The sequence below is a fragment of the Labeo rohita genome, chromosome 14 (genome assembly GCF_022985175.1).
Source record: "Labeo rohita strain BAU-BD-2019 chromosome 14, IGBB_LRoh.1.0, whole genome shotgun sequence".
NCBI lineage: Eukaryota > Metazoa > Chordata > Actinopteri > Cypriniformes > Cyprinidae > Labeo > Labeo rohita.
Window position 1 is genome coordinate 22142059 of NC_066882.1, and position 24559 is coordinate 22166617.

Below are 24559 nucleotides of genomic sequence, written 5' to 3' on the forward strand. Positions count from 1 at the left end.
ATTTTAAAGGGATAGTTCACCCAAAAATGAAAATTACCCAATGATTTACTCACCCTCAAGCCATCCAAGGTGTATATGACTTACAAATACAATTGCAGTTATATTAAAAATGTTCTGGCTCTTCCAAGCTTTATAATGGCAGTGAATGGCTGTTGAGATTTTGCAGTAGGTGCTGGGCGATATGGCAAAAAATTAAAATCTTGATTTTTTTTCAGAAGGTTTTTTTTTTTTCTTTACAATTTTTAAATAGTCAACTTGAAAATGTAACTACAACATGATTGAAGTAACTTTTTCTTTATTAACCCACAAGTTGTCAAAATGATGTAAATGTTAAACAAATCACTTGTTAAATATCTTTGCAGAAAAGATGCATGAACAACTACATCTTGTACAACCTGTCTTATACACATTACATGTTAAGAAATAATACAAGGAAAATGCTTTTAAAAAAAATCTTAAAAGTCAAGGTAATTCAAATTCAAAATGACTGAAGGTATAAGAACAGTAGACTATTATTAACTATAAATCTCCTGTAAAACAATGAACAGCTGCAATTAGACTGTCACTATGATGCAAACATGAAATATCAGACATACAGTAGTAGTTCTTCACAGGTTTTTTTTAATCAATTGTGCTGCTTTTCCATTTTTTTCTATGTAAACATGGACACCTCTGACTGTTGCACTCGCGTCTCTTGCAGCGTCTCACGCATGAAACGGCATTATAAAAACGCGACGCTCAAGTAAAACGAAGTTCACTCCCAATCTCCTTGAATGTTTTTCCTATTTCACTGCCTGCATCACATCTTTGTCAACACAAAAGCGCACTGCACATGCCTAACGATATGAGCACGACACACGTGAGCAGTTAATCACGTGCACTGACATGCGGTTGAATCATTCTTTTCTCTTTACTGTCATCATTGGAATATTGTGGAAGTGTCTAATTCTAACGTTTGGTAATTTTTCTATTCAAAATTGCGAAACTGTGGCAAAGCATTACATTCGAATGAATCAATAAAATCGGAAAAAAAAAAATCGCACAGCCCTATTTTGAAGTCCAATAAAGTCCATCAGTCCATCATAAAAAGTACTCCACATGGCTCCAGGGGGTTAATACAGGCCTTTTGAACTGAAGCGATGCATTTGCGTAAAAACAATATCCATATTTACAACTTTAGATACCGTTATCTCTAGCTTACGCTAACTACCGTACCCACATTCATGAGATATATATTATAGATATTTTATAGAGCGATATAGAGAGATATATTAGATATTTTTCTTACACAAATGCATTAATTCACTTCAGAAGGCATTTATTAACCTCTCGGAGCCGTGTGGAGCACTTTATATGATGGATGGATGCACTTTATTGGACTTCAACAGCCATTCGCTGACATTATAAATCTTTAAAGAGGCAGGACATTTTTGAATAAAATTCTGATTGTATTTGTCTGAAAGAAGAAAATCATACACACCTAAAATGGCTTGAGGGTGAATAAATCATAGTGTAATTTCATTTTTGGTTGAACTATCCCTTTAAGGAGCGACCTAAATGATTAAACAAGCTAGCTTGTTTTCACCAGAAGGTCCAGCTATGACATTCTGATTAAACTCTATGAGGTCATTTAAATTTAGAAACACAATATGCATGGATGAATCATTCACAACAATATCTATAACATACATTTGGAAAACAGATACAGCGAATTCTTCATGCAGTACAGATAAACTTAATTTAACTGGCTCTTTAAATTAAAAAATAAATAATCTATTCAAAAGTTCTTTCCAGCAACATTGCATTGGATTCACTACTGTAATTTAGGAGCATTTGTGAAGGTTTTATACGAGACCATGGCAGGTGTCCTCTTTCCATCCGGGTGATTTCTTATTACACTACAGTAATAAAGCCATCAGTGACCTCTACTCTCTTTACCACGCCTCATAATCTCTCTCTATCCGTCTCTCTCTCCTGTCCGTCCTCTGTATTAACCAGCCCTTGTCTGACAGTTGTGCTGTCGTGACACTGGGGAACAAAGTGTGTTCAAATCCCTGCAAAAACATGTTATTTTGTCATTTTATCTGCTCAATTACTGTTCTGAATGCACTGCATTTCAAAATCCCAGTATCTTTATCATTTTCTTGCACTTGGAGGACACTGTATGAAGGGAACGCTATCAGAAGGGTCACAAATGCAAGGAAGCACTCAAGCAAACACAGACGTGAATGCATGCCCGAAGTATTGCCAGCTCACTTATCCTATGTACTTAAAATGTACTTTGTTCTTGAAAGAGAAATCTGACCATAGCAGCAGGCGGTTTACGCAAATGCTAAACGGCACAATAGCCACCTTTGAGGCAAAGCTGTGAATGCAACGTGTACTTGTGTTGCATTATAAACTGCGTTCTGACACATTTCAGAACTCAATGGTGCATGAAATTGAGCTTGCATAGCTAGAAGCATTCGCGCTCACGTACTTGCATAGAGTATGTTTTGGGCCTAAGGAGGTAATTTCGCCATTTCTGATCAGTTTGAATCAGGGTGGCAATTTCTTGCCAGGTCATTTACATAAGACCTTACCTGGGCCTTTCAAAACCTTCAATTGCTCTCGTTACCAAAGGACTTTCAACAGGAGTGTTCTGTAAAGATGAAGCGCATTTTGTGTTTTTGCCATTAGTGGCTTCAAATGGATTTGCAATAATTTCAAGCACTAACTAGTCTGCCACTGGTCAGCCAAACAAATAGTCCTGCCAGGAATATTGCAGAAAACATTTACGAATAAACACCGTTTCCATCCAACAAGTCAAAGAGAACAAAATCATCACTTCCAAAAACTGGCAATAAATATCACTAAGAAAAGTAGGGGAAGCCACTGAATACAATTATTTTTATATATAATAAGTTCCTCAGAGAGAACAGATGAAACAATAAATGCGGTCATTCGGAGGTGGATGCCTGCTGTGTGGGAACGCAGTCATGTAAGACAGTTTTGGGAGGCAATTATACAAATATACTTTGACGGCAGACTTTGCTCAGACATTTCAGAATGACCATAACATTTCAGATGCTGTGCAACGAGACCAGTCCACTGGTTAGTAGGTTGTGCCATCCCCTAGCGCAAAGCCAAATTACTTTTTTGATGCACATGGAGGAATTTATTCGGTAAATGCGTTTCCATCTCCCATTATTCGCATTAACTCTTTTTCACACAAGTCAAAAACCACCTCAAGCAAGCACAAAAACTTGTTGCGAATAAAGGGATTTTCTTTTGAAATATGGCGTTTCCACCGTTAGTTTCTTATGCAATATTTCAAAATGTGCAATAGAACAGAGTGTTGGAAACACTGATTGACAGGCTCTTTAGGATTCTTAAAGTGCCCCTATTATGGATTTTTGAAAATTACTTTTCATGCAGTGTGTAACACAGCTCTAAGTGAATAAAAACATCCCGCAAAGTTTTAAATCTGAAAGTGCACCGTGCATAAAGGTATTGTCTCTCAAAAGAAAGAGTTCACTGAATCATTTAAACGAGTCGTTTCTAAAACAAATCCCAAGCTGTTTCATGTTGATGTCAACATGAAACATTAGCATATTTCATGCCCACTTGTTGCATGCGCAGAAACTTTAATAAAAACTTGTCACACTCACGCACACACAAGGGGATGGAAGAGACGAGAGATGAGTAGCAATACTATTCAACCATTTATTTAACAACGTCTTTAAAAAAGACAACAGCATCGAACAAGTAATGAGGCTCTTAACTGAGTGGTTTTGGCAGATGTAGTAGTCCCAAAGTCCAGTAGTTGAGCCACGCCACAGCATCGACAGAGAGAGCAACAAGGCTTGTGAACGGTAGACCAGACAATGTGACAATGGCAGAGAGTCCTGTTTTATAGGGCGTGGCTCAACGAGCAACAGGTGATAAGGATTAGAATTCGGGTGATTGTGAACGCGTGGGTGGAGCTACCGGGTGTGTGTCAGATGAGGGTGGCTGTGGTGAATGCCTGACAAAACTATATAAGAATAAGAATAATTTTTTAAAAATAAATTTACAGATCGTTTCGCTAGATAATAGGAATGGGCGATATGGGCTTAAAAATGTATCACGACAATTTCTGGTGTTTACTGTGATAATGATATCAATGACGATAATTCAGGAAAACCCTGTTTCTTTAGAGAAAAGTATTATCTTTCCTATTTTTAGAAATATTAACTGAGGAAACTTAAAGACAACAAACATACGATTGCTACAATATATGGTTTGTCCTTGTTCTTCAAGCAATCTTGGGTATTTTTATAAGGATAAAGTATATTTATAATACAATGCTAATCGACATAGCTTTTATAATACTATAAAATGGTATGATTTCAGCCACTTTCTGTGATATGATATCCTTATTATTGTGGGAAGACTAATTCTAGACTAATATGACTAATTTGAAGCAGCATTGAAACTGCATTTTAACCTTCATTCCATTGAGCACCATTGAAATCCACTATATGGAGAAAAATCCTTTGTTTTCCTCAAAAAACGTAATTACTTTGTGACTGAAGAAAGAAAGACATGAATATTTTGGATGACATGGGGGTGAGTAAATTTTCAGCATGCAGAACACATATTTAGTTGTGTGTGTTCTGTTCGCTCCGTGCAGCTTGTAGGTCTCTGACTAACCTGGCTAACAGCAATATCTGTTTGTCTAGAAATGTGTCGATGAATACTAAATGTTTGTTGTTGTTATTACTTGGAGTTATGAGAAAGATTAGAGCAATACATTGGAGTACAAACTGCAGTGCTTTATCAATATGTTTCTGCGTTGGGCTAACACATATACCATATACCATGGCTGTTTGGATGTTTAATGTAATGGTGATGGGCGTTCTGTTTTCCGACATGCGCTGCATGCAGTAGACCAATCACAACAGACTGGGTCATCGGACCAATCACTGCAGATTAGCGTCAAGCAAAGGAAAGGTTTGGAAAAATTAACCTTTGAGCAAATCGTTTGGGAGTCGTTGAGCAAATAAGGTAAAAATAAATGCGTATCATAAGACAATGAAAGTGTTTTTCTGCATGTCAACTTGTTGTTAGGGACTCCCAAAACCAAAATATGAACCTTTCATGATCCGTAATAGGGGCACTTTAAACAAAAGACTTACACTTTTAAAGTGCAATTAAAATCATATTTATTAATACATAATTAAATTGTGTGCACACAGAACAGGTCTACAAGGGCATTTATTTAAAAAAGGATTAAATGGAAACCCAAAGCTTAGATTATTTAGGGTTAACTTTTAATTTACATTTTTAAGGCACACTAGTGTTCAGAACTTTGTTTTTTGAAAGATGAACACAAGCAAGAATGCATTAAACGGATCAAAAGTGACAGTAAAGGCATTTAAAAGGTTACAAAAGAATTCTATTTCTAATAAATGGTGTTCTATTCATCAAAGAATCCATAAAAAAAACTATCATATTAAACAGCAGCTCTACTGTTTCAACTTTGATAATACTAAGAAATGTTTCTGAGCAGCAAATCAGCATAACTAAATGATTTTTTAAGGCTCATGTGACACTGTAGACTGGAGTAATGATGCTGAAATACAGCTTTGCATCACAGAAATTCACTTTAAAATATATTCAAATAATAAACAGATATTTTAAAATTGTAAAGTCATTACATTTTTTTTACATATTTTTTTTTGTACTGTATTTGTGATCTAATAAATGCAGCCTTAGCAATCATAATAGACTTCTTACAAAAAATCATTAATAATGTTTCATCTCAAAAATGCATATACTGTATGATGCTACAAATTAGTAGTCATTTTTATATTAATTATTTTGCAGAATCCAACCAGAATTAATTTGCTAATTATATATATAACAATATGCGACCCTTGACCACAACACCAGTCTTAAGCAGTTTATATTTGTAGCAATAATCAAAAATACATTGTATGGGTCAAAATTATTAATTTTTCTTTTATGCCAAAAATCATTAGGATTTTAAGTAAAGATCATGTTCCATGAAGATATTTTGTAAATTTCCTACCGTAAATATATCAAGACTTAATTTCTGATCATTAATACGCATCGCTAAGAACTTAATTTGGACAAAAGGCGATTTTCTCAATATTTTGATTTTTTGCACCCTCAGATTCCAGATTCTCTGTAAATATTGTCCTATCCTACCAACATAAATAAAAGGCTTATTTATTCAGCTTTCAGATGATGCATAAATCTCAATTTCAAAAAAACTGACCCTTATGGCTGGTTTTGTGGTCCAGGGTGACATATATAAAAAAAAAAAAGTATATAGACAGAAAAACATTTCAAATTAATCAAAAGAGCAAAACTATCGATCGAAATTAGCCACTTTGGCTAAATCTGACATATTTGTCATGTTAAATACAATATAAAACATTAAATATGATTACTTTTTCTTTTTTTTAGAGGGGTTTTCAGACCGAGAAGATCCCTAGACAAAGCAAATTAAAGGGAACAGCATGTATCTCGTCGCCTGTCTGACACCAAAGATGTTGATCTTTCTGCTGAGTCCTGCTTCAGCTTGACAACATGCTGATTATTTCTGCCCCAGCGAGCAAACACCCAGACCAGGTGTCACCAGGCTTTCCATACTCAACAATAAGTCTGGGAGGCAAAACAAGGTGCTGTAAACTCCAGGAGAATTATAGGCAAGCAGATCCAGTCTAATAAACATCGGGCCAACACCATATGCCTGGGTATTTCTAGGTTTTTTATTTATCCCACTGATCTGTGATTAGAGCTTTTATTACGTACACGAACCTCATACGAGAAATCTAACTGGATTACTGGGTTTATTTGTTGTTATTCCGTGAAGCGCGCGCATTAGAAATACTAATACTGACACAAAAACGCGGTTTGCAAAACAATAATTGTTCTCGCTACAGTCTGGGGGAGAGAATCTTGGCTCAGGTGTGTTTATATCCCAGCATGCCTGTGATGTGAACAGCCAATGAGGCCAGAGATGAAGCCCTTCCTGGTGGCCATCTGCCGGTTAGAATGGTCTCGACACACTCACATGCTCTGACTCACACGCTCAGACAAAGACACACACGCGTTTTCTGCCTTTGCAAGCTTGGCTCGGTGCACCGTGCTGGATTAATGACAATAACAGGAGAAGACGTGAATCTACAGCCTTAAAGAACGACGCAATGCCGCCCACCTGCAGATGGATGACATCATGTCAAGTCTTGGGTTATTCCCACTGAATAAAGAAGTCATCCGTTGCTCTTTTGTGCGATGATGAAGTAGTGTCTATGTGCGCACACATTCACAAACACACACGTAAATGCATGCATGCATACTTGCACATAATAATCTCACTCACAAACAAACACACACATACACACAGCATTGATTGTAGCCTGATGCATAGTGACAGGCATGCATAATGGGAGTGAATAAATGTAAATGACGGGTGGGCAGTGCTAACACAGCTGTCAATCATTCTGGATAAGTGTTGAGCCCAGCAGCTCAGTCTTTATTCAAACCAAATATATTTCATGCAAAGCATCAGGAAGACCATTTCAGCTATGGGGAATAAACCTGTAGATTTATCTACTAAATTACGAGCTGGCAGATTCGCTCTTCTGTATCTGATCTAATAGGATTCACTTATTGTGACTACTAATAATACATAATATATATATATAAAATAATACATAATATATATATATAAAAAATAAAATTCACCATTTACTCACCTTCATGTTGTTCAGAACCTGTATGACTTCCTTCTGTGGAAGACAAAAGAATATAGTTTTAATAATAGTGTCTCAATCGTTTTTATGTCCATACAATAAAAGTGAATGGGTTCCAAAGTTGACTGAAGGTCTAGAAAATATACCTTAAATGGCTTCATATCCAGGGATACTTCACCAAAAATGAAAGTTCTGTCATTAATTACTCAACCTCATGTCATTCCAAACCCATAAAACCTTCATCTTCAGAACACAAATTAAGATATCTATGATGAGCTTTCAGAGCTTTCTGACCCTGCATAGACAGCAACGAAACTACCACAATCAAAGGTCCAGAAAGGATGGCCCAGAAAGAATGTTTTTAATGTTTATGACTGTTATAAGCGCCAGCAAGTTTTCATTTAGGCTTTATGGGCTTTTTGGTATTTTTGGACAGGTCACTTTTCTAAATGACTCCCAAAGGGTAAATTTCAACATTTTTTTGATAATTTTGAGTCGAGAGAGTCCACAGAATTGCACTGCAGTGTTTTTTCCCCACATTGAGCGAAAAACCTATAGGACTAGTTCGCAAAAGTTTTTTACATTTTCTCACTCATTTAACAAAGAGTTTTAATTGACAGCAGTGGTTCTAGAGGCAAAGCTGTTCAGAGGTCTGTCGTATCTATCTAACCATTTAGTTTTCAAATTAAGCCTAAAGGACTTGATTAGCTGGATCAGATGTGTTTAATTAGGATTGAAGTTAAACTGTAAAGGGCAGAGGCCCTCCAGGAACTGAGTTTGACACCCCTGGTTTAATCCCTTGAAAAATGCAATATCGCCCCCTAGTGGCTGATTTCTCTTAAATTTCTCACAGACCTTTAGGGCTGTAAGTCAAACAGGCCCACCAAGCTTCATTCTGATTAACCTCTGTTAATATTGTCTAATAGGTGCTCAAAGTTCATCGGCCTATGACCGCAATGTTTTTTGTGATATGCAAATGTCCTCATAGTTATGAGCGATTTCGTATACTTTTGATCACAGTAGCACCCTGTTCAAGCCGACTGGGGCAAGCATTGGTGACGTTGTAGATCAGGAGTGCTCAACCCTGGTCCTGGAGATTGACTTTCCTGCAGAGTTCAGCTCCAACCCTGACCAAACACACCTGAACCAGCTAATTAGGATCTGAAGGAGCACATGATAATTACAGACAGGTGTGTTTGATTAGGGTTGGAACTAAACTCTGCAGGAAAGTTGATTGCCAGGAACAGGCTTGGGCACCCCTGTTGTAGATGGTGTAAGTCAGGGGTGTCAAACTCAGTTCCTGGAGGGCCGCAGCCCTGCAGAGTTTTGTTCCAACCCTGCTCCAACACACATACTATACAGTTTTCAATTAAGCCTGAAGGACTTGATTAGTTGGATCAGGTGTGTTTTATTAGGGTTGCATCTAAACTCTGCAGGCCTGCGGCCCTCCAGGACTGGAGTTTGACACCCATGGTGTAAGTACTACCATCCCTCCAAGTTTCAAGTCACTATGACTAAGGTTTGATCTGCCCGATCAGTTTAATGTGGAGTTTGCATTCTAACAATTACAATTGGGTTTCAGCGCTACACCTATTCACTTTATTCAAAAATTTCTTCTTTTCCATGTCAGTCTTCACGGTGCATTCACGAGAGTACCACAATGTATGCGTGTGCATTCCTCTGCTGGTAAACAAGGCACATCTGGGTTCTACATCTTATTAGGGGTTCAAGCGCGTAGCATTGAAACTCTATTGTAATTTTTAGAATGGTCATGGATCAGCGATCTCCGCATAAAACTGATTGTGCAGAGCAAACAAAGAAAGTCGTAGACACTTGAAACTTGGAAGCACGGTACTACTCACACCGTCTACAACGTGACCATGGCTCACCCGGCCTAACGGGGGCGCTACAGCAATCAAAAGTACGAAATCACTCAAAATTCCTTAACTGTCAGTCACAGGCTCTAGTGTCTTATGTTGTCGAAATACTTGGCTCATACCGGACAAAATGCATGTCTCAGACTTGACTGTGAGCCTGGTGAAATTTTCGGGTACTTCACATTTTTTTGGAAAAATCTACTTTTGTGAACTATTCCTAGGTTTTTCATCCGATCGGAACCAAACCAGTGCAGAAAGATTCTCTGGAGAGTGAATACAAATAATTAAAAGGAAAACTCAAAACTTCACAAAGCCTGGTGAGCACTTGTAACAGGTGATTCTCAACAAGCATGTAAAGTTTTAAGGAGATCAGACCACAGCTGGCACTATAACAGTCATAAACATAAAAAACCCATCATATTTCTATGGCAAATTACCTGTATTTGCCAAAAAAGCTTTCTTTAAATCATTGATTTAGGTGGTTACAGACTTGCTAATCAATATAATTCTTATTCCATATTTGCTTAAATGCCTTAAAGCACTTGAAACCCGGTAATTTTTTCTTTTCGTTGCACACAAAAAGTATTATAAAAAAAGTATTATAAAAAAAAATCATAACTCTGTAAAATTAAGGTTGAACCACTGATGTCACATGGACTATATCAACAACGTCCTTACTACTTTTCTGGGCCTTGAATGTGGTAGTTGCGTTGCTGTCTATGCAGGGTCAGAAAGGGTTTCTCAGATTTCATCAAAAATATTTTAATTTGTTTAATTTAATTTTCCGAAGATGATCTAAGGTCTTACGGGTTTGGAATGACATGAGGGTGAGTAATTAATGACATTAATGACATAATTTTCATTTCCCTTTAAGAAACGGCAAAACACCCTAGCAACTACTCTAGAATCATGCAGAGAGTTGTGCTTATACTCTCTGCTTTAATCTACATTAAAATCTACTGCTGTGCATTTGGTATTAATTATACAAATTTATTCTTCTAATGTTTACACGTCGCCCCTATGGATATGAGAAGAAATAGCTCAGGGATCAGATATGTAGCTATGGCCAAACGTTGTTAATGAGTTTACATGCATTCATTCAGCCTCTGATTAATACACGCTCCCATTTAAAGGTCATATGTCATGTTTCATAAAATGCCCTGCCAACTCTGACTGGAGCGTCCATCACGTCCACCTAATGACAGTGAAACCTTTCCTGACAGCATGAGCGTGGCTTTCATTTTCCTGGCAATTACTGCCAATTGTTCTTGTTCTTTGGTGTTTTTATCGTTGTGTAAAAACATCAAAATACTTCAATCAGCCAATGCATGCCGCACCAATATTTTTTTGGCTAATTAGTGAAAGCAAAAAGACTTTTCAAGCTTGCCAAGACAATTCACTTTGTATTAAACTTTGACGGACAGCTCTGCTGAACTGAGAAACTGTAATTCTGTTGAATTTCTGTTTATAGAAATCGTTTGTCAAAATCTTTTATTCAAAAAGTGTCTCTTATGACTGTCAGCTAGAATGTGAAAAGATTACTGTATTCATCATTTGTGATAGTAAACATGCCAATATATCATTATAAACATCACCTTGTACTTTGGCTTGTTTTAAAAAACAATCAATACATTATTAATGCTCAAAGATGTTTGGCTGGGTGTCTGTCCTTCAAGAGCTTTTGCTAGTAAAATCCTGTAAATGCCTGCACAGACATTAATGGAGATGGATCGTTAAGTGTTTGATGTCTGCTTCATTTTTACTTAATTATACGGCACTATTTGGCTGTCTGTCATCGTCTTTGCAGACACAACAGATGGATATGTTTGCGCAGTGAAGGTCATTTGATACCAGCGGTGGGGCAGATTGCACTCTCTCTCTCGCTCTCTTCATTCAAACCCTGAAGGACTGTCTCTCATCTGATCCTTCAGAAGTCGTCCTATAGACGAGCTGATGTTGCAGTCTGAGCGAGTGAGTGATTGGACTCCTTCAAAGCAGCACTAAACCTTGAAGAGGAGATACTGATATTATTTTGCGGCATGTACTGTACTCATGTAGCACTTATTATTTTATAGGGTCCTCTGAGTCTGTCTCTTCTGCTCTCTTTAGTAGACCTGATGGCATAACTGGCCGTTTGTACTTGTTTTAGAATGATATGCGTCTAAGTTTTAATGCTTGGCGTCCGTGTCCAATGCCAAGCACAAATGATTTGGCCTGAGTTCTTCCTGTTTGGCTCATCAAACGCTCATTAGCACATGCTAATCCCTTTTGCTCTCTTCACACAAATGGAATTCAGCATCATTTCTAATATGAAATTTGTTGCTTGATTACACTGTCTAATATGGTGAAATTTTGATTGAATTGATAAAAAGCAGAGCTTTAAAAATTATGACAGGTAATGTTTTTGCTGAAATTATACAATATTGATTACAAACTTTGCTGACCACTGTGGTGTAATTTGTCAAGAAATCCACATAAACACATTGTTTTCACAACCCTGGTGAAAAAAACAGCATATGCTGGTAGGTATGTTTTGATGCTGGTTTAAGCTGGTCCTTTGCTGGTTTATGCTGGTCCTTGACTAGCAACATGACCAGCATTAAACCAGCAAAGGACCAGCTTTAACCAGCTAAGGACCAGCTTAAGCCAGCATCAAAACATACCTACCAGCATATGCTGTTTTTTTTCACCAGGGAACAGCTTGTGTTTAAACAGATCTGTTTTTAAACTAGATATTTTAACAATTTTACATATGCATATGCATTGTACCTACACACATACGGGCAGATTTACTAGACATGCAGTGAAGAATTAGTGCTGAAAAGGTGTGGACAGAGTTATTTTTGCACGTGACCTTACTGAATATGCATTTGTAGGAGTTTCCCTTTCAGACACAAAATTTACGAGTATTAAAATGAATCACGCAATGCGATTTACTAACGTTTACTAACGTGGAATTGTGCTCTAATGCTAATTTGCCCTGTTTAGTAAATCTGGCCCTTAAAGGAGAAATCCACTTCCAGAACAAAAATGTACAGATAATGTACTCACCCCCTTGTCATCCAAGATGTTCATGTCTTTCTTTTTTCAGTCGTAAAGAAATTGCGTTTTTTGAGGAAAACATTTCAGGATTTTTCTCCATATAATGGACTGATATGTTGCCCTGAATTAGAACTTCCAAAAAGCAGTTTAAATGCGGCTTCAAACGATCCCAAATGCAGTTGTAAACGAGTCCAGCCAAGAAAGAAGGGTCTTATCTAGAGAAATGACAGATTTTCATAAAAATAATACAGTTTATGTACTTTTTAATCTCAAACGCTCGTCTTTAATTGCTCTGCCTGAACTCTGTGTATTCTGGCTCAAGACAGTTAGGGTATGTTGAAAAACTCCAATCGTATTTTCTCCCTCAATTTCAAAAATCATTTCAAAATCATCCTACATCGCTGCAGAAGCACCGACCCAGTGTTTGCAAAGTGAACATGCAACGAAGATCAAATACCCTTAACATAACAGGTAAAACAGTGACATAGAACGATTTTGAAGTTGAGGGAGAACATGAGATGGGAGTTTTTCGACATACCCTAACTGTCACGAACCGGGACAAAAACAGAGTTCAAGGAGAGTAAGACAAAATGAGCGTTTGACATTAAAAAGTATATAAATTGTATTATTTTTATGAAAATAACCAATTTTTTCGCTAGATAAGACCCTTCTTTCTCGGCTGGGATCATTTACAATCGCATTTGGGATCGTTTGAAGACGCATTTAAACTGCATTTTGAAAGTTCAAACTCGGGGCACCATAGAAGTCCACTATATGGAGAAAAAATGCTGAAATGTTTTCCTTAAAAAACAACTTTACTTTACAACTGAAGAAAGAATGACATGAACATCTTGGATGACAAGGGGGTGAGTACATCATCTGTAAATCTTTGGTCTGGAAGTGGACTTCTCCTTTAACGTTTTTATTCCTTATGTGTACTGTGTGTAATTATTATGTATATATAAATATAAGCACATTCATGTATATATTTACAAGTATATGTATTTATTATAATTTTTATAAAATTATATATAAATAAAATACTTTGTACATAACATATTTCTCTTAAATATATACATTAATTTGTGTGTATTTATATATACATCATAATTACACACAGTACACACACATATATTAGGCAAACTCAAACTTTTATTTTGTATGCGATTAATTGCGATTAATCATTTGACAGCCCTACTAAAAATATAATGTCAATGTAAAATTCATGAACAAAAAAACAAAAAGCCTATGGCATGTATCTTCATTTGTTTTTCTACAATACATTTTTACTATATACATCACTAAGAAATGAATGGATCATAAAGTGTTGAAAAGCAAGAAGTCAAACAAAAATGAAAGTTATTTAAGAGGTAGAGCAAGTTATAATATTTTCAATACAGATTACAAAGATTACAATTTTTCTATTTGGAATATCATGCACCAGTGAATCATGCACAATATGATCAAGAATTTGCATTAAAACAGTGCCACTTGATTTCATATTTACTTCAAATGATTAGTTTACTCCAGAATTAAAATTTCCTGATAATTTACACACCCCTATGTCATCCAAGATGTTCATGTCTTTCTTTCTTCAGTCAAAAAGAAATTAAGTTTTTTAAGGAAAGCATTCCTGGATTTTTCTCCATATAGTGGACTTCAATGGGGATTAACGGGCTGAAGATCCAAATTTCAGTTTCAATGCAGCTTCAAAGGGCTCTACACGGCTGCTAAATCAACAAATGTCTCTGAACGTCGATTCACTAAAATAAAATGAATGAAAACGAGTCTGTACTGAGCTCGTCTGAGTTTGAGGGTGCAGCATTACATTTGAGAATGCACCCGCTAGTGATTAAAAGTCTGATTCGTTTCCACTACAAGGTTTTTTGAACTGGTTTGTTAAAACGATATTGTTTTAACCAGTTCAAAAACAATTCAGAAGTTATTTTATGGTGGAACTGACTTAGGTTGTCCACAGTTTTGAGTGCTGCATGACAGAATAGATCATGACATGATCGAGAGTGTTGATCTTATTTTCATCTTAAATAAATCTCCACTCCATGTCCACTGCGGAGCTGTGGGCTATGACTAATTTCATGGACAACGCAGACAAAATGACATTTTTTTTTTTTTTTTTTTACATTTTAAAACATTTTACTGTTTCAGAAAATGACCAATTGTTTCGCTAGATAAGATCTTTATGCCTCTGCTGGGATTGTGTAGAGCCCTTTGAAGTTGCATTGATACAGCAATTTGGACCTTCAACCCGTTGATTCCAACTGAAGTCCACTATATGGAGAAAAATCCTGGAAAGTTTTCCTCAAACATCTTAATTTCTTTTCGACTGGAGAAAGAAAGACACGAACATCTTGGATGACACAGAGCTGAGTAAATGATCAAGAAATTTTAATTCTGGAGTGAACTAATCCTTTAAGCACAGAGCTTCAGAACACTGCCTTTCATGTTTCTTCGTTCCTGAATGATTCCAAAATTTGAAATACCCTGCACACAACTGAAACCTCTCTCATAATTACACCTCTACAACGTGTTTAGAAGGAAAACAGCCAAATACATACCTCCATGTGGCGCTTACTGCTCACAGAAGACAGGTGGCTGGAGAGGAGTGCCTGAAACATGTTGGACTAATTTCTCCACCCATGCTGTACATCAAACAATAAGGAAAGTCATTTTAGAGCAAGTCAGGACATTTTTGATGAAAGGAATAATTGATCCAAAAAAGAAAATTTACTGAAGTACTCACCCTCAGGGCATCCAGGATGAGTTTGTTTCTCATCATCAATCTCCAAAACAGATTTGGAGAAATGTAACATTACATCACAAATTGATCAAGATATTTTAACTCCAAACAGGCACTTCCAGTTAAAATACAGTCATTTTGCCTGAATCAGGAGAGAAATATGTACAGATCAGAATGCATAGAAATGCACCATTTACAAGCATAAATCATCCAAAACAGTTTTAAAGGAGAAGTCCACTTCCAAAACAAAGATTCACATTTAATGTACTCACCCCCTTGTCATCCAAGATGTTCATGTCTTTCTTTCTTCAGCTGTAAAGAAATTATGTTTTTTGAGGAAAACATTTCAGCATTTTTCTTCATATAATGAACTGATATGGTGCCCTGATTTTGAACTTCCAAAATGCAGTTTAAATGCGGCTTCAAACGATCCCAGCTGAGGAAGAAGGGTCTTATCTAGCAAAACGATCAGTTATTTTCATTTTTTAAAAAATACAATTTAAATACTTTTAATCTCAAACGCACGTCTTGCCTTTATCTCTCTGAAATCTGTGTATTCTGGCTCAAGACAGTTAAGGTATGTCGAAAAACTCGAATCGTATATTCTCCCTCAACTATAAAAATCATTTCAAAATCATCCTACATCAGTGCAGAAGTACCGAAGTACTTTGCAAAGTGAACATGCAAACAAGGTCAAACACCCTTCAACAATTTCAAAGTTGAGGTAGAACATGAGATGGGAGTTTTTCGACATACCCTAACTGTCATGAACCGGAAAAAAACAGTTCAGGCAGAGTGAGACAAGACGAGCGTTTGACATTAAAAAGTTTATAATTTGTATTATTTTTATGAAAATAACAGATTGTTACGTTAGATAAGACCCTTCTTCCTCGGCTGGGATCATTTACAACCGCATTTGGGGGTGAGTACATTATATGTGAATCTTTGTTTTGGAAGTGGACTTCTCTTTTAAACAAATATGTTGTATGGATTTTGATGTGAGAGGGCAACAAGGGATGAATCTTTTCTCTGGAGGAAGCATTTTTATGGATTATGAACTGATATAACTGTTAACTGATGGACTGGTGTGGTGTAGATTACTTATAAATTATTGTGATGTTTTTATCATCTGTTTGTAGGCTTATTCTGATGGCACCCATTTACGGCAAAGGATCCATTGGTGAGCAAGTGATGGCCTGAGGGTGAGAAGTCCACCACATGGAGAGAAATCCTGAAATGTTTTCCTCAAAAAAACAATTTCTTTACAACTGAAGAAAGAAAGACTTGAACAACTTGGATGACAAGGGGGTAAGTAAATTATCTGAAAATTTTTGTTCTGGAAGTGAACTAATCCTTTAAAGCAACACAAACACTGTACACATTTACATTGCCCTGATTAAACTGAGCATAAAATGAAGCACTCATTGTTATCTATATTTAGCGCTATAAACTACAGCTAATCTTAAACAAATGCAATGCACTATTACACACTACCTAACTCTAATCTAAAGTTATTATGTTTTAAATTAACATACCACATTTTTCCATATTTTTCTAATTACTTTTGGAAGAGTGATTTTGAAACAGCGCCTAGATAAAAAACCATGAAAATGCCTCTAAATGATCAATACACTATTTAAACAGAAGCCAACACGCATTTATCCAGCTGGGACCATGTGCTCAATCTACTCTCAGTGCTCATACTAAAACTACACAAGGTCTGCAGGGAGTCAAATGAGTTATCTGGGGTAGAAGGCAGATTAAAAAGGGAAGTGCACACCTCACTTGGCTCCTTGATTAAACAGGAAGAGAGAGGGTGGCTGAGTGGAAGTATTCTGCTCACAAACACAATCTGAAAGCATCATTAGGGTGCTCATGTTGTTCATTGTTCAAAAAGTTCATCTGTAAGCCTGCAGTCAGATCATCCAGATCATTTTCCACTCCCTTCCCAGGCATATTCTGCTAGTCACGGTCCTGGCGAGGGCTCGGTCACATGATGAATGAACACTTACCAAACAACAGCAGCCAATGTGTTAAAACATGTAATAAGCTTGACCGTGGTCGAACAACGGCTGTTTTAGTACTGAAAGCCAGTGGAAAGGTCAATTGCACATTTCAAAGGATGAGTTCCTGGTGTGCTCATGAATAAATTAGTGTGGGCTGAGCAGATTTGCTGTCTTAATGGTGTCATTAACGGCCACAGCCTATTGAAAATGCCAAACCTGCTCTCGGTTAATAGATAAAAGCGTGTGAATGTATTTGAGGAGTTTTACCTTACATGAGGGGAGATGAATCATCCAGCATGTTCCTCAGAGGACGACAAAATGTATCCTTGCAGAGGCAACTGAGGACAGACAAAATAGAGATAAAACAGATATAACAATGATGCCTCTACCTGTGTATCTTAATAGTTATTGACTAAATGTCTGAACAATTAATATACAATAAATAATTATCTTTACAGCATAAATTATTTAAGCTATAATAACATTACTAGTACTGTTTATATTTATTTGTATTGTATTGTTATATTGAAAAATATTTTAGACATTTCTTACAATGTACCATTGTTTGGCAACGTCTTAACGTATGTCATTTTTATATATAAAAGACAATGAATTTTGAAATGTGTTCAATTATTAATATATATATATATATATATTTTTTTTTTACATATTATTGGACAATAACAACTTACAAGTAATATAAAATTATATAGTAATTTACAACATAACATATAATATACCATGATATAATAATATCAAGTAATTTATATATATATATACTATAATAAATCTATTAATAATTAAACGCCATAATTTTTTTAAATGTATATAAAAATGACATAAGTTTAGACAATTATGTCTTTGTTATATATATATATATAAAAAACATTTAAATAACCAGCAGAATTGGAAATATATGTGGTTTTTAATTATTATATTCAATTAGTATTAATTAGTATTAAAAAAATCTATTAATAATTAAACAACAATATTTTTTAATGAAACTATTTAATTAGATGTTTTTATCAAAAAATGACAAGTTTAGACACTTAAGACTTTATGACACTATTATTAGTAACAGACTCTTTTATATTATTGGACAATAATAAAAAGTTTTATTAATATTAAATAATACAGTAATATATAATATAATAATATATAACATACAATGACATAGTAATATATGATATTATAATACATAATAAATATAAATAATATAATCTTTTAATAATAGAATACCATAATTTTGTATTCAACTATTTAATTAGATTTTTCAAAACATAAAAATGACGTTGAGACACTTATGTATTTGTTATATTAAAAAAAATCATAATAAACATTAGAATTGAAAAGTTTATTAGTTTTCAATTATTTATAGAAATATTTGTTATATATATAGTATTTATTTATACTATATATAAATAAATATAAATATAAATAAATAAAAATGTTTAGACACTCATGTCTGTTATTAAAAAAACATCAAAATCAACCATAGACCATAGATAAATATTATAATTTTCAATTATTAATAGATTTTTTTTTCTAAATATTGTGTTGAATTAATTTCTTACAGCTGCTAAAAATACTGTACATTTTTAATTGCAAACGCATGATGTGTCAGTCATGTGTCATAAAAATGCTGCAGGACAAACTATTCACCAAAATTTAATACTTAAACCCATAATCATAGGCATGAGCAGCAGAAATAACCATGCTTGAATTAAAATCAATTTAACTTCTCATTTTATTTTATATATTTTAGACAATGTATAATTCTTTGAACAATGTCTAAACTCATACGTCATTGTTATATGACAAAACATCTAAATAAAAAAAAAATTAACTTATTAATTTTTTTAAACTATTGTGTTAAATTATAAATTACTAAAATAAAATTGTAATTATTACATTTTAATACAATTTTAATTATTAACATTTTTACAGTTGCTAATAGCTTTTAAAGTCAGACATGTCTTTTGCAAAAATTGTGCAAGACGCATTATCTGCTAAAACTGTAATACTTGAACCCCTAACATAAGTATGAGCAACAAAAATAGCAATGCTCCCATTAGAAAATACCACTTATTAGTCTGCAGTGATTTAGCCACGGTGTCACATATCGTGTCACGGTCTTTTGCAGAATAATTATGAATTCGTGCTGTTTTGCGTGCAGCTTTCAAGTTGCAGTTTTCACATCTTTTTAAACACCCCATTCATGACAGTATGTGTGAACAGACCCGACTCTGGAACCGGGAAGCGGGGATGTTGTCACTGTTGTCATGGGGATGGAATGGATCTCTGTGGTGTATCTGGTACGTTGCAACGAGAGACACAGAGATGAGTGGGATTAGAATGTTCTGGAAAGCATTTACCGCAGGCTCAGGCCCATCTTCCAGGCTAATGGACTGGAACAGATGGGGGTGGATGAAGAGTTCTGTATCTATGGCACTGAATCGCTGGGTCACCAGCCGCTAGGCCCTGTAATGAGAGGTGATGAATGGCAATGCATTGAACAAACCCAAAAAACTCACCCATAGCATCCTCTCTGCCGTGCCTGCTGGCCACTGCCCGTGGACGCTTGGCTAATCGCTGATCCACTCATTTCCACATGGGTCACAGCTGTGAATGAAAGCTGGGCGATGCAAATCAAACTCAATAGGTTAGAAAATGGAGGGCTTTGAGGTTGATCAATCATAATTTGTAACCATTCCTTAGTCACAGGAGAAAGTCTTTATTTTAGTGCTGTCAAATACCAGGGAGATGTGCATGTTGTACATGATGTGTATGTTCTAGGCAATTTAAAATTTAATTGAATACTAATTCAATTCTTGAGTTTTAAGGAGCAAAAAAGATGCATTTATGTTTATGCATTTGACAGATGCTTTCATCCAAAGTGACTTAAAGGAGAAGTCCACTTCCAGAACAACAATTTACAAATAATTCACTCACCTCCTTGTCATCCAAGATGTTCATGTCTTTCTGTCTTCAGTCATAAAGAAATTATGTTTTTTGAGGAAAACATTTCAGGGTTGTTCTCCATATAATGGACTGATATGGTGCCCTGATTTTGAACTTCCAAAATGCAGTTTAAATGCGGCTTCAAACGATCCCAAATGTGATTGTAAATGCTCCCAGCTGAGAAAAAAGGGTCTTATCTAGCATAACGATTGATTATTTTAATAAAAAATAATACAATTTATATACTTTTTAATGCCAAACGCTCGCCTTGTATTATTCTGCCTGGACTGTTTGTTTTTTTTTCCGGTTCGTGACAGTCGCTGTTTTACCTTTTTTGTTAAGGGTGTTTAATCTTCTTTGTATGTTCACTTTGTAAAGACTGGGTCGGTACTTCTGCAATGATGTAGGATGATTTTGAAATAATTTTTGAAGTTGAGGGAGAAAATATGATACAAATACGAGTTTTTCGACATACCGTAACTGTCTTGAGTCAGAATACACAGAGTTCAGGGAGAGAAAGGCAAGACGAGCATTTAAGATTAAAAAGTATTTAAACTGAATTTTTTTTTTAATGAAAATTACCAATCGTTTCGCTAGATAAGACCCTTCTTCCTCCGCTGGGATCGTTTACAACCGCATTTGGGATTGTTTGAAGCTGCATTCAAACTGCATTTTGGAAGGTCAAAATCAGGACACCATAGGAGTCCATTATACATTACACTTTGATTTTACACATTGTCATTAATTACTCACCCTCATGTCATTCCAAACCTGTAAGACCTTTGAAGACTGACACAGAAAAGAAGAAACTGTTGAATAAAGTTGTTATCTTTGTTTCCTTTGCACACAAAAAGTATTCTCGTAGCCTTGTAACATTACGGCTGAACCAGTGATGTTACATGGACTATTTTAATTATGTCCTTACTACCTTTCTAGCCTGAAACGTAGCAGTTGTGTTGCTGTCTATGCAGGGTCAGAAAGCTCTCAGATTTCATCAAAAATAAATTAATTTACTGATTTGGAACGACATGAGGGTGAGTAATTAATTACAGAACTTTCATATTTGGGTGAACTAACCCTTTAAGAAAACAGAACTAAAATCTAACATTTTTAAAAATTCTCAAAACTTCTGTTTAATGAATTCTAATATTTACACACGGATGTATTTTTTTCTGATATTATTGTTAGGTATGATTAATCCCCTTATATTGTTATAGCACAATTAAATTTATGGCTTCACATTGGCATACAATTTTAAAGTAATCAAAATCTGTTTTGACAATATTAAACTTGAGTAATATCACAAGAGCAAGAGTGTGTTTGATATTCAAACAACAGCACAATTGTCAAAAACTTACTGCTTGTTTTTACGCAACAGTTCCATAAATAGGAAGTTAATATTGAGTAACTTACATTTTAGACACTATACGGTCAGTTACTTGGTCTGTTTTTGCTCAACCAGTGACAAAAACTCCAAACAAAGCCAAAGCGGCCTAACATCCTAACTGTAGGTGTTTTGGTCTTAAATGAATCAGTATTTTGAACGAATCATTTAAATGACTCACCCATAAAGAGCCATCTGTTGGAAGTAACGTGCAAATAGTGAAATGATCCAGTGCTCTATTAGTCTAAATAATGATTTATGTTTTCTTTGTCAAATTTATATGAACTATTGATCACGAATAATTACATTTAATTATAATACATTAGTAAACATAACATAGTATATTAGTTAAGAAATAAGTTCCAGAAGTGTGAAGATGGATCGTATCAGTATTGTATGTCCTGGTGGCCAAAGAAGCGATCAAGCATCTCCTTAAAGGGGTCATCAGATGCTAAGTTCACTTTTACATGTTGTTTGAACATTAATGTGTGTTGGCAGTGTATGTACAAATCTACCCTATAATGATAAAAATCCATGCAGTGCTTTTTGATTAATCTGAATATTTTGAATATTTCCGACTGAGCGATTGAGGTGTTGTGTTGCTGGATGTAAAAATGAACGTAGTGGTTGTCATTTACTCCCGACATCTGAGCCGCTGAAGATGCAGTAGATTACATTTGTTTGTGAAGGGAATGCGCCTCCCGATCTACATAAATACATCTATGTTCGCGCGAATCATTCTTGATCTAGCTTCACTTACAGCAGAAGTGAGTATACTGTAAGGGTTTTTTTTTTATGAATCTTTGCGATCATCTTTCCTAATAATGTGCTAGTTAGCAAGTTTAGCAGGTAAACGCGGCTAAATGTGGCTAAAGTAAACAGGCTCGTCACTCCACAGAGAGAAGAGAGGGGCGGGGCGAGCAGAGCTCATTTGCATTTAAAGCAGCCTCCACCAGAATGAGATGATTTTTGCAGAGCTGATTTTGGCAAGGTAAAAAGGGTGTTGTTTTACAGAACCATTGAGAATTTTTAACCAAAGTATATTATAGACTTTTCATTAAGACCCTAAAGAATCATATCAACTTGTGGAAAATGGGCATCCGATGACCCCTTTAAAGGAACCCTGGAGCATTACACTCTAAAATAAAGGTGCTTCACGATGATATAGAAAGACCTTTTTCGTCTAAATGGTTCCAAAAAGAACCTTTAACATGTGAAGAACCTTTCTGTTTTACAAAAGGTTCTTTGTGGCGAAAGAAGGTTCTTCAGATTACAAAAAGTTAAGAAAGAGATGGTTCTTTAAAGAACCTTTGACTGAATGATTCTTTGTGGAACCAAAAATAGTTCTTCTATGGCATTGCTTGAAGAACCTTTTGAAGCACCTTTATTTTTAAGAGTGTAGGATTTGTGTGGCTTAATATAAAGTAAATGATGTCTCTTACTGAAAGATGTAATAGAAAACCCATGAAAGATTTAAGGTTATTTAAAAAATCCACATTGTTTGAACATATTTAGGTTTACGGGGGGTGCCACTATTTTGATTATGTCATATGGTTGCACTCGGTGAACTACTGGTGCTACCGGTTGCTCTTTTTAATGAAACACAACTCGGAATAAGCAACTCGGAAAATGAAATACTGATGCAATGCCACATTGTGCAGCTTTTGCAAGAGAAGTGATGTAAATCCTTACTGCTCTCCTAGCAATAAGAAGAGGAGCAAAGAATGGGAAGATGCCTGTGGACGATTAAAACGTCCTATAAACCCGCGTTTTTGTTCTCTCCACTTTAGCCCTGATGCCTTTGAGGCTTTTAGTAGAGCACAGCTACTAAAAGAGCTTACAAATGGCAGAGACAAGAAACGCTAGATGCCATCCTGGCAGGATGTAAACTTGCTGATGCTTGTCATGACGCCACAGCCACTAAAGAAGTTTCTCAGTGCAAATTTATGATATCTGATATCTAGCGCGTTTAGACTCCTTGTGGGGAAAAACAATTGTATGGCATTTGGTTTTAAGCCTACACTTATATCCATCGCCCCCTGTAAGCTCATTCAGTAGCTGTGGTCATTGTATCAGTATATTATTTTCTAAATTGTGTTGCGGTAAATATAGCAGGTAGCACCAGTAGCTCACAGAGTGCAACCATTTTATCAACAAAATAATGGCGCCTCCCATAGTCCAATATATATATTTAAAATTTAGATTTTTTTAAATAACATTATATAAGTCTTTCATGGGTTTTACATATCCCTGCTGAAAAAACAAAACAAAAAACAAAACAAAACAAAACAAACAAACAAAACCCAGCTAAAACCAGTCAAGTTGGTTGGCTGGTTTTGTTATATTAAGCTTTATAAATCTTAACACCCAAGTTCCCTTTTAACATTTTGTGGGGTGTGTTGGCAATTCAGTACAGATGGACGCTTATTAAGAGAAAATAAATTACATAAATTCTGTATTTTGACCAACCTGGTCTGTACTGAGGAAAAAACTGAGATTACTCAAGTCTAAATCTTCTAATAAAACCTCATATTTCCTTTTAAGTAATCACCAAGTTGGTCTGAATAATTGGAGTTCCAATTTACACAAGATACTCCAATAAATTAAATGAGGTAGCTGAAATGAACAAAGGAGCGATAAAAGATGGACCGTGCTGATAAGCACTGGCAAGTAATTAAACCATTCAGCTGCACTCCTTCGCAATTGGACAAGATTATCTTGTGGGGCATCCCGTCATAACCATTAATTTCCTGCAGGATCTAAAGGACATTTTTAAAAGAGAT